Source organism: Loxodonta africana, chromosome 3, assembly GCF_030014295.1.
Source record: "Loxodonta africana isolate mLoxAfr1 chromosome 3, mLoxAfr1.hap2, whole genome shotgun sequence".
Classification (NCBI taxonomy): domain Eukaryota; kingdom Metazoa; phylum Chordata; class Mammalia; order Proboscidea; family Elephantidae; genus Loxodonta; species Loxodonta africana.
The window spans coordinates 213,863,947-213,876,760 of record NC_087344.1 but is presented as its reverse complement, the minus strand read 5'-3'; the positions used below and the strand labels follow the sequence as shown (position 1 = coordinate 213,876,760).

Sequence of the window (12,814 nt, the reverse complement as noted above, 5' to 3'; positions counted from 1 at the left end):
TTTGTTTTGTCCTGCTTTATTGTTTTATTTGGTTATGTCTGAGCAGGTGGATTATGCGTTCTTTCTTGTTTGCTCACTTGTATACACGATACTTTTCACCTTCTTGTGCAATGCGCAGGGCAAGTCGCTCAGTTATGGTGCAGCATGATAGGTCCAGCTGAAGGGGAGGTGCTTGGATGAGTTGTTTGTGCTATGTACTGGGGCCAACAGGGCATGCCGGGGTAAGTGCAGGGCAGGTTCCAGTACACCATGCCTGTGCTGCTTGGAAGTGTGATGTTCATAACATGGTGCAGATAGACAGGAGGGAGGAGGAGAGGGGAGTTAGATGTGTGGAGCTCTGTTGGGTATGGGAAAAAAAGAAAGAGGAGAGAGAAACAGAAGCCAAAAAAAAAGAGAAAGTGCTCAGGGAGCCTGTTGTTGGAGTGGAGACACAAGAAATGAGAAAAGAAGAAAAACAAAAAGGAAATAAGAAAAACAAATGCTCCCAGGGATCCCACTGGTGCTGCTGCAAAGACTGGGAAAGTGGCTCCCAAACCGCCCAATACAGCCTGGCTAGAATGGATAGAGATGACACACAGCACCAGGTATTCAAGAGACAGGAAAAGAAGGTAAGTAGAAAGAGACGAGAAACTGAGAAATGAAGAAAAATAAAAAATGAAAGAGAAACAAATCAAAGAGAAAGAGGAAAAAAAGAAGTTCCCAGGGATCCCACCAGGGTGTTGGCACAGACTGAGGAAGCAGTTCCCCAGCCAAGCAACGAGATTCACAGTCTGTCAAAAAGAAGCAAAGATGGCACATGGAGTGAAGTCTTTGATAGAAAGGAGGGAGAGGAGGTGAAAGGCAGGAAAGAAACCAAAAGAAGCTGAAAAAAGCAACGCCAGAAGCAAAGAAATGACACTGAAGGAGCCTGCTGGTGTGGACCCAGTGAATCCATATGGCACAGGGCTGGTGGTTCCTGGGCCACGGTTGGGGCCTGCTGGAAAGTGGCGGATTGGCCCTCTGGGAAGTCGTTACTTGGCCTGCTGGAAAGCAGCAGATGCCAAGAAGGGGAAGGAAGGATGGGGTGTGGGAAAGCCTGTGTCATTGGTTACCAGGTGCTCTGTCTTTTGCTGGGAGCTCTGTGACTCTGCTTTCCCTATTCTCTGTATGCTGATCTCTGACAGGAGTCCAAGATGGCTAATCCATGCTGCGTTAGCTGATAGGGGACCTCCACTTGTATCTTTCCTCACTCTGTGTTCTCTGTCAGTTTCTTCTTATTCTATTCTGTGCTTGGTGGTTGAGTTCTTTGTCTCTCCGTTTGATGTTTAGGGTCCCAGGACTGACGTTTGTCTCTGTTTTATTTAGCTTTTTGAGACTTTGCTGTGGTGGGACAGGGTGGTGCTTCTATCTCTTTTAGATTTACCACTTCTTTTCATTTGTAGGCTTGACAAACAGGAAGGCTTTCACCATAATGATCAGTTAATTATAAATTTGGAAAATGTCATGAAATTCTTCTGTTAAAACGTTTGGGTAAAATCTTTGTAAATGTTGTCTGGGAAAGATCTAAACTGTTTCATTATTCTGAATTTGAAGCCTGAATTTGGCAAAAAGTTGATGAAAGAGACATAAGATATGAGCATAAGCCATTAGAAAGTGTTACAGTCTCAGTCCAGAGTGAAAATGAACAGAATAGTAAAAACAGTAATTTGGAATTCCAACTTATTCAGAAATAGACTTTGTTAAAATCTTGTTTAAAAGCATAGAAAAGTGGATGTTTTGTCATCCCCTGCTTAGGAGACGATAGGATTGTCCCATTCAAAAGGGCCAATACCATTTCCATTTTAGCTTACTAATGCCTAGGATATCGATCTTTACGCGTTCCATCTCTTTTTTGACGATTTCTAATTTTCCTAGATTCATACTTTGTACATTCCATGTTTGATTATGAATGAATGTTTGCAACTGTTTCTCCTCATTTTGAATTGTGGTACATCAGCAAATGAAGGTCCTGAAAGCTTGACTCAATCCGTGTCATTAAGGTTGACTCTACTTTGAGGAGGCAGCTCTTCCCCAGTTGTATTTTGAGTGCCTTGCAACTTGAGGGGCTCATCTTCTGGCACTGTATTGGACAATGTTCTGCTGCTATTCATAAGGTTTTCACTGGCTAAGTTTTTCACAAGTAGACCGACAGGCCTTTCTTTCTAGTCTGTCTTAGTCTGGAACTTCTGCTGAAACCTCTCCACAATGGGTGACTCTGCTGGTATTTGAATACTGGTGGCATAGCTTCCAGCATCACAGCAACACACGAGCCACCACAGTATGACAAACTGACAGACGTGTGGGAATGTTGGCACAGCCAGATTTTTTACTTTAAATTAACATTACTCTCCTTTTCTTACATTGTACACTTTCTCTTATAGTCATGCACCTTCTCTGATGTCTTAAAGTGTGAAAAATGAACATAACACAATCCCAAATTCTGCATATTTTTTCAAATATGTAATGGCCAGTTTATATTACATGTAAAAAGAGATTAAGGTGCATATTAAATTTATACTTGGAGATCCAGCATTTTGACAGAAAGATATTTAATTTTTTTCCCAAAAGAGTGTAAATGGAATAACTAAAACCTTCTCACATGCAGCATTACCAGAAGCTCACAAGAGTGAACACTTCACCTTCAATTCAGTTGAAATTTTAATAGGTATAATTTTAATCATTTTGTTATACCAATAATAACATATTTGATGTAAAAAACTAGTGGAGGCAATTTAGGAAATTTAAACTGATTAGTCTTTACATGAGAAAAGAATCCTAAATGTTGACTAGACTAAAAAATTATTTTTCAGGTTAAAACTGTGATAAAATCAGGGAAATTAAGTATCATTCTTTCTAGGCCAAAATAATTATTTCACTGAAATATTTACCTTAATTAGTAAAATTAATAACTGTTTACTATGTTTATTTTTTATGTTTATACATCAAATAAAAATGTCTTTACCTTTTTTTTAAAGCACTCAATTTTACTTTGCATTTTTCTCTTCTTAGCAAATTTCACTCATTTGCTCTTTCCACCTAGCTTAATAACCAAGACCACTAGTTTAATTCTGAGCTAATTTTTTTCCTTTTTGTGTAACAGTTTCAGCAAGTGTCTGAAGCTTAAAGTAGCCAGTAAATGTGAAGCATTTAATGTGGAATCTCTCATCCTTTTTTTCCCTAGAATATGTTACAATTTTATCATTTTCGAAAATGCCATTTACATCTCTATGAGCCAATAATACAGTAACTTTATTAAATGTAAGGAACTTTTTAATCTGCTTTATTATTTATCTCTGTAAGTAAAGTTATACCAATCTGTTTGCTGACAATATATTTCTCACTCATAAAACAAAGTATTCTTGTTCAACTATTGAGTAAACTAGCAAGTTCAGAAACACTTTTTGGCTGAATTTCTCCCTATTTATTATGTGCTGCTTTCTGAGTTGTATTTGTTCAGGAAAATTGAAGGTAGAGCTAGGGACCCTTTTAAGACTCCTTCTTAGCAGGTGGAGCATGTTTCCCAGCTTGAGTCTTCATTCGTATATTTCTATAAGTCTTTCTAATTTTCATGTGAAAGAGGAGAGAGAAAAAAACATGCATTCAACACTACACTATTAGATTTTTCACAAGGTCATAACACTCTGGACAAATCAAAAGTAGCCTTTCCCATTCACTTGTATTGCCATTCTTTTGTTCATTGAGACTATTTCACACAGTTGTTAATCAAACCATGAACAGTTCTAAGAATTAGAACTTTCTGCCACGCAAGACTAGTTTAAAAAAGTTTTAGAAATCCTTTAAATATTTGTGCCCTTACGTAGTAATATGTATGAAATATATCAGTATAACATGTACAAATAGTTTTATAACCAATTAATTTCCGAACATTTTTTCCTGAGATAAAAAGAGTTGGTCACAGCAAAGAAAGTGTTGCAAAATATCTTTGTGAAAAAATTGAGTTCCTTCCTTTTTTGAGGGTAAAAAAGTCATTTTTCATTCACATATTCACAATGAGAGCTAGAAGAGTCAGTTTTCAACCTCAGCTAAGTGAGCATAGCACAAAGGTCCATAACTGGTCACAGTAGTTCCAGATTTCAAAGATCTTGCCTTCCTTCCAGAGAGGACTTTTTTTTTTTTCTTTTTAAGTGGTTGCAGGTCACAACAATACAAAACTACAGCAAATAACAAAGCTTTCAGACAATAAAAAGGACAGATTTCCTGTCAACTGCTCTCCAACAGAGACTGTCACACCATGATACCAGATCTTTAAGGGGAAACATGAGGCTAACCATAAGCCAGAATCAGAATCAGAGTTCACCAAGAACTAGAACACTTATTAAAAAAGCGAGTGTCAGAGGTGTACTGTCACGTGGCATTCACCTTGTAACTGAAAAAGGGAATGTGAAAACAGCCAATGAGTCGTAAATCTCAGGCTATGAGGTTTTGGTCAGGTTTGATATGAGTCCACTTGGGCACTCTCAGTTTACCTTGCAAAGATTCAGAGAAAAAAAAAAAAAAGGAAGTAGTTTACTTGCAATGAACGTTTGTTGACGGGTCCAGGCTTTAGGGCTGAATTACCAGATTAAAAAAAAAGCAACAGTCATTTAAAGGCAAAAAAGAAAAAAAAAAAAAAAATCTCAAATGTTAATCAAGTTACTGATAATCTACTTAGTCTGCGCTTACTGGTAAAAACAAGAATTTTATTACATCCTGAAGACAATGACATAGTTGCAGACATAACCACTGCAAAATTCAGGAATAGAGCTGTTTTTGTTAGAGTCGGCCACTTATGGGGAATATCGAGATTTCTTTTTATTTTTCTTTTATTTGATTTAAGGAAGCAGAATATTATTTTGCTCTGACTGTGTAATGGGATGAGCACAGTTGCCACAGTAGCAGCCAAACAAGCTGACATTTCTACAGAGATTAAGTAACTGACCCATACATAACAACATGGTGAATAAGGATCTTACCTGGCACTTGAACTTATGGTGTCTGGTCAAACCATTAAACACACTGTGCAGAAATAAAGACTTCTTTCAACTAGGACAGGAAACAAGGAGAATGCTGTAGAAGAAATACATTTTTCTACAGTATTCTTACAGGTTTTCAACAAGAAAGATTATTGTTGTGCAATTAGTTCACAACCTGGAAGTTTCTTGTTATAAGGTCTTATGTCAGTTTTCATAAGAAGAAACAAAACAAAACAAAAAAACAAGACAGACATTAAAAACCGGGGGAAAAAATACTGTGCAAGAAAATCCTGGTCTGAAATCAAAACACTGAAATAAGAGCTATAAGTTTCCTTGCCTTTATAAACAAAACATGCTCTGAGCAGCATAAGCTTTGTTATATAAAATTACTTTCCTTGTTTTTTTTTGTTAGTAGGTTCGATGATACTACTTGGTTATGCAGTAAATAATTCTGTATAATACTACCTTAAATGTTTACTGAAATGTTTTTGAATAAACTTATAGATAAAACAGATGTATCTTAGGTGGCCGCTCGCAAGCTTTTAAGACCCTAGACCCTACTTACCAAAATGGAATGTAGAACACTTTCTTTATGAACTGTATTATGCCAATTGACCTATATGTACTCTGAGACTATGGTTCCCTGCCTCCAGGCCCCACAACTCAGTCCCTCAAGGTGTTTGGATGTGTCTGTGGTTGTTAAGTGCCATTGAATTGGCTTCAACTCATAGCAATCCTACGTAGAACAGAACTAAACACTGCCTGGCCTGACTATCCTCACAATCATTATTATGCTTGAGCCCATTTTTGCAGCCACTGTGTCAAACCGTCTCCTTGAGGGTCTTCTTTTTTGCTGACCCTCTGTTACCTGATTGAGGTCAGTGCACTGGGGCAGTCCAGCCAATGAAACGTACTCCAAGTCAGAGAGAGAAAGTTTACTAGGAGGTGGTACCAATGGGGAATCCGGCAGCAACACAGGCTCTCTTTTTGGAGTCCTGGAAAGCAGTTTCTACATAAGAGCTTATACATCATTTTTACAAGGATTACCTAACGTGTTCAGGCACATAGCCCACAGATGGTCCGCTGTGTATGCATCACAAAACAACTACAAGAAACCCTTTATTAGACTAAAGATATGCATGCTGGACATCTGGACTCGAATCTGTAGGTTTGTAACAGGCAAAAAAATGAAAAAATGAAAATCTCCTGGCTAGTGGAACTGGCCAGTCAAGTTTATTCTGATTGAGATAAGGCATAAGAAAGAAAGTTGCAGACCAAAAGCACCAGGCAACTTTCCTAGCTGCCCTCTTGCAGGCTGAAGGCCATCTCCCGAGAGAACAAGAAAAGGGAGGAAGCAAAGGCCGCAAGAGCTGAGAAGGCCCCACATCCCTTTGGAAAGAGACCAGTGCAGCTAGTATAATCAAAAAGGACTTTGAAAGTGAGAGTGTACAAAATGCCAAGAAAAAAAAACAAAAAAAGTATAGGTTACTTAGACTATCATTATGGCGTTAGTTATAATCAAGCTCTCTATAACCTATTTTGAAAAGGAGAAAGCATGTTGCGAGGTATTAGGGTCACACCTCCACTTTACCAAGCATAATGTCCTTCTCCAGGACTGATCCCTCCTGATAACATGTCCAAAGTATGTAAGAGGTAGTCTCACCATCTTTGCTTCTAAGGATCCTTCTGATTGTACTTCTTCTGAGACAGATTTATTTGTTCTTTTGGCAGTCCAGAGCGTATTCAATATTCTTCACCAAAACCACAATTCAAAGGCATCAGTTCTTCTTTGCTCTTCCTTATTCATCATCCAGCTTTTGCATGTGTATAAGGCAATTGAAAAAACAGCCTGTGAGTCATAATGAATCAGCACCTGTCAAAATTCTATAAAAAGCACTTTTACATTGTACTTCTTTGGATTTTGGTCTGTTACTAGCCTCAGGACTTGCAGTCAAATTCCCATTCTGCTTTCCGATATGTCATAATAAAAATCTCTTTGTGGCAGAAGGCTTTGGTGAAAGTTACGTCTCTACGACAGACTGGTGCGCCAATAGCAGAGTCTTCACTAGCGTGTTTCTCTTCCGATCTCCAGGAGAACTGGAGTGCTTGTTGGCACCACAGTGGGTCCATTGTATTTTGCCTCTTGTACTCCCTGTCCCCTTCAGATTTCCTCTGCTGAGGTAAGTGCTATCAAAGTACCAACTTTATTGCCTTTCTGCATAATAGGAGATATTATCGTGGCATATTTTTGTTAGAAATACTGGTTTTGGCAATTTTTTTCCCATTAATTATTTTTTTATTGTGCTTTAAGTGGAAGTTTATAATTCAAGGCAGTTTCTCATACATAAACTTATACACACATTGTTATATGACCCTAGTTGCTCTCCCTACAATGTGACAGCACGCTCCTCTCCACCATGTATTTCCCATGTCCATTCAACAAGCACCTGTCCCTCTTTGCCTTCTTGTCTTGCCTCCAGACAGGAGCTGCCCACATAGTTTTGTGTGTCTATTTGAGCTAAGAAGCACTCTCCCCACCAATATCATTTTATGTCTTATAGTCCAGTCTAATCTTTACCTGAAGAGTTGGCTTCAAGAATGGTTTTAGTTTTGGACTAACAGACAGTCTGGGCTTCATGATTTCTGGGGTCCCTCCAGTGTCACTCAGACCATTAAGTCTGGTCTTTTTACTAGAATTTGAGGTCTTCATCCCATTTTTCTCCTGCTCCATCAAGAATTCTCTGTTATGTTCCCTGTTCGGGCAGTCATTTATGGTATCTGGGCACCATCTAGTTTTTCTGGTCTCAGGCTGATGAAGTCTGTGATTTATTTGGCCCTTTCTTTCTCTTGGGGTTGTATTTTCCTTGTGTCTTTGGTATTCTTCATTCTCCTTTGCTCCGGGTGGGTTGTGACAAATTGATGCATTTTAGATGGCTTCTTGCTATCTTTTAAGACCCCAGATGCCACTCATCAAAGTGGGATGTAGAACGTTTTCTTAATACACTTTATGCTAGTTGACCTAGATGTCCCCTGAAACCATGGTCCCAAGACCCCTGCCCCAGCTACTCTGTCCCTGAAATTGGTTGTATTCAGGAAACTTCTTTGCTTTCAGTTTAGTCTAGTTGTGCTGACTTCCCCTATATTGTGTGCTATCCTTCCCTTCACCTAAAATAATTCTTGTCTACTATCTAATTAGTGAATACCCCTTTTCTTCCCTCCCCACCCTCAGAACTATCAAAGAATGTTTTCTTATGTGTTTAAACCTTTTCTTGAGTTCTTATAATAGTGATCTCTTACAATATTTGTAATTTTGTGACTGACTAATTTCATTCAGCACAGTGCCTTCCAGATTCATCCAGGTTATGAGATGTTTCACGGATTCATCATTGTTCTTTATCGTTGTGTAGTATTCCATTGTGTGAACATACCATTTGTTTACCCATTTATCTGTTGGTGGGCACCTTGGTTGTTTCCATCTTTTTGCTATTGTAAACAGTGCTGCAATGAACATGGGGTTTGCATATATCTGTCTATTCATGTGAAGGCTCTTATCTCTGTATGATATATTCCAAGGAATGCGATTGCTGGATCATATAGTACTTCTATTTCTAGCTTTTTAAGGAAGCACCAAATTAGAGGCAGAGCCAAGGTGACGGAATAGACAGTCACTTCCAGCGAGCCCTCTTTACAACAAAGACCCCCCCAAAAAACAAGTGAAAGAAGTGTATTTATGACAAGCTAGGAGCCCTGAACATCAAAGGCAAGCTTAGAGAAAGAACAGTGGGGCGGGGGAGGAAGAGATGGTTCAGAAGCGGAGAGGAGTCACCGGAAGTGAAGCGGGGGAGCCCTTAGGCACTGTTCTCGGAGCAGCGGCTGTGGGCTGGTACTAGCATTCAGCGGCAGTATCCTCAGGGAGAAGCAGCCAGCCACACAGCCTACTCACACCTCTGGAACCAGAGAAGAATGGCGCTCTCAGCAAAAGCTAAGTACTTGCATATATTTTACCACACCCCTCCCCCCACCCCAAAGCTGACTTCAGTGGCTGAATTCCCTGGGCCTGAGACAGGCACTGTTAAGCATCTAGAGCCATCTTCCCAGCCTTGGAGAAGGAAAAAATTTGCAATTGGGGGAAAAGATAATTTGCCGGCTCCACTAACTGGGGGAGCTCAGGACAGAAGTGGCTCCTGTCCAGGCATAATGGTCCATGGACTTTGAGTACCTTTCCCCTCGGCATGGACCTGTGTGGGCCTATTTCAGGAGAATAGGCCCTTATTGGCAGACTCCAACTGTTTCAGCTGTGCAGTGGAGAGGGGGGTGTTTGATGTTTGACACTGCTTTGCTTATTAAACAGGGTCCTTATCTACCCACACCAGGGGCGTAAAGACTGGTGGCTCCACTCAGGTCACCCAGCCACCCATGACAGAGGTCCAAGGATAACTGATACCTCCCAGTCCTTAAAACCAAAAATATTGGGTGCCTATTTTATGGTCCGTCTGCAGAGCCCAGCCACCTGCACACTCTAGGGAACAGGGATGTGCTTTCCTCAGAGATACTCGGGGGTCAGTTCTCAGCCCCCTGACTTGTTCAGAGCATGACCACCTGCTGCAATCAGATACCGGTACGTACACCAATCACCCCTGCCCCTGTAAGACTGTAGGACAGAGCCTGTACCACATACTTGATGATCAGCTACCTGGACACCTGAGCTGAATTCATAGAAGAAAAGTGAATGGACTCTTAGACTGATATACCTGATAACAGCTCTAGCCATCTGGGGACAGGATGTCAGAGCTCCAAAGGCAAAAATAATCAAGCTAGCTCAGTCAAGACCCATTTGGGCATATGAAAACAAATCAAAGTAAGAAGCTAGGACACAGTAAGCAAACATAAAATAAACTAATGCAATAACTTATAGATGGCTAGGAGACAACAGTCAATATTGAGACACATAAAGAAACAGACCAGGATCGTCTCAACAAGCACTCAGAACAAAGAATCAAGGGATCTTCTAGATGAAAATGCCTTTCTGGAATTACCAGAGGGAGAATACAAAAAATTAATACACAGAACCCTTCAAGACATCAGGAAGGAAGTGAGGAAATATACAGAAAAAGCCAAGGAACACACAGATAAAGCAATTGAAGAAATTAAAAAGATTATTCAGAAACATAATGAAAAATTTAATAAGCTGGAAAAATCTGTAGACAGCAGTCAGAAATTCAGAAGATTAACAATAAAATTACAGAAGTAGACAACTCAATAGAAAGCCAGAGGAGCAGAATTGAACAAGTGGAAGGCAGAATCTCTGAACTTGGAGATAAAACACTTGGCACTAATACATTTGAAGAAAAATCAGATAAAAGAATTAAAAAGAAGAAACTTTAAGACTCATGTGGGACTCTATCAAGAGAAATAACCTAGGAGTGATTAGAGTAAAAGAACAGGGAGGGATAACAGAAAATACAGAGAGAATTGTTGAAGATTTGTTGGCAGAAAACTTCCCTGATATCATGAAAGATAAGAAGATATCTATCCAAGATGCTCATCAAACTCCACATAAGGTAGATTTTAAAAGAAAGTCACCAAGACATATTATAATCAAACTTGCCAAAACCAAAGATAAAGAGAGAATTTTAAGAGAAGCTAGGGATAAACGAAAAGTCACCTACAAAGGAGAGTCAATAAGAATAAGGTCGGACTACTCGGCAGAAACCACGTAGGCAAGAAGGCAGCAAGATGACATATAAAAAATTGAAGGCAAAAAATTCCCAGCCAAGAATCATATATCCAGCAAAACTGTCTCTCAAATATGAAGGTGAAATTAGGACATTTCCAGATAAACAGAAGTTTAGGGAATTCGTAAAAACCAAACCAAAACTACAAGAAATACTAAAGGGAGTTCTCTGGTTAGAAAATCAATAATATCAGGTATCAACCCAAGACTAGAACACTGGGCAGAGCAATCAGAAGTCAACCCAGACAGGGAAATCACAAAAATAAATCAAGATACAAAAATGCTCAAAATGGGAACAGCGATGTCATTGTGTAAAAGAAGACAACATTAAAACAATAAAGAGGGACTAAGAAATGTAGTCATAGATCTTCCATATGGAGAGGAAGATGCAGCGATACAAAGAAATAAAAGTTAGTTTTAAATTTAGAAAAATAGGGGTAAATAATAAGGTAACCACAAAGGAGACAAACTATCCTACTCATCAAAATAAAATACAAGAAAAAAAATAGAGACTCAGCTGAAACAAAATCAACAACAACGAATATGAGGAAAGGACAATATATATGGATAATCTACTCAGCACATAAAATTAAGTGGGAAAAAGAAACTGTCAACAACATACAAAAAAAGACATCAAAATGATAGCACTAACTTCATACCTATCCATAATTAAGCTGAATGTAAATGGACTAAATCCACCAATAAAGAGACAGAGAGTGACAGAATGGATTAAAAAACAAGATCCGTCTATATGCTGCCTACAAGAGACACACCTTAGAGACACAAACAAACTAAAACTCAAAAGATGGAAAAAATATATCAAGCAAACAACAATCGAAAAAGAGCAGGAGTGGCAATATTAATTTCTGACAAAATAGATTTTAAAGTTAAATCCATCAGAAAGGATAAGGAAGGACACTATATAATGACTAAAGTGACAATATACCAAGAAGGTATAACCATATTAAATATTTATGCACCCAATGACAGCACTGCAAGATACATAAAACAAACTAAAAAAAAAAAAACCCACAAAAAGGGTTTTTTTTAGTGCTGCAAGATACATAAAACAAACTGTCAGCATTGAAAAGTGAGATAGCTCCACAATAATAGTGGGAGACTTCAACACACCACTTTTGGTGAAGGACAGAACATCCAGAAAGAAGCTCAATAAAGATGTGGAAGATCAAATTGCCACAATCAACCGACTTATGCTTAACTGGTCCAGGGAACTGCTAGAAATTCAAGCTGGATTCAGAAGAAGACATGGAACCAGGGATATCATTGCTGATGTCAGATGGATCATGACTGAAAGCAGAGAATACCAGAAAGATGTTTACTTTTGTGTTATTGACTAAGGCATTTAACTGTGGATCATAACAAATACGGATAACATTGTGGAGAACAGGGATTCCAGAACACTTTATTGTGCTCATGAGCAATCTGTGCATGGATCAAGAGACAGTCGTTTGAACAAAACAAGGGGTACTGTGTAATTTAAAGTCAGGAAAGGTGTGCATCAAAGTTATATCCTTTCACCATACGTACTCAGCCTGTATGCTGAGCAAATAATCCCAGAAGCTGGGCTATATGAAGAGAGCATGGTATCAGGATTGGAGGAAGACTCATTAACAATCTACATTATGCAGATGACACAACCTTGCTTGCTGAAAGTGAAGAGGACTTGAAGCACTTACTGATGAAGATCCAAGACCACAGTCTTCAGTATGGATTACATCTCAACATAAAGAAAACAAAAATCCTTACAACTGGGCTGATAAGCAACATCATGGTAAATGGAGAAAAGATTGAAGTTGTCAAGGATTTCATTTTACTTGAATCCACAATCAATATCCATGAAAGCAGCAGTCAAGAAATCGAAAGACACATTTAAGGAAGACTAAAGAAGAGTTGATGCCTTTGAGTTGTGGTGTTGACAAAAATACTGAATATGCCATGGACTGTCAAAAAGAACTAACAAATCTGTCTTGGAAGAAGTACAACCAGAATGCTTCTTAGAAGCAAGAATGGCAAGACTATGTCTCACATACTTTGGACATATTTTCAGGAGAGATCAGTCCATGGAGAA

General features: G+C 38.9%; 1 long non-coding RNA gene across 1 annotated transcript in view; it reads left to right on the top strand.

Moving 5' to 3' along the window:
• The window catches only part of LOC135230834 (uncharacterized), a 130,050-nt gene that overhangs the window by 62,826 nt on the left and 54,410 nt on the right, over positions 1–12,814 (top strand). The window lies entirely within an intron of this gene.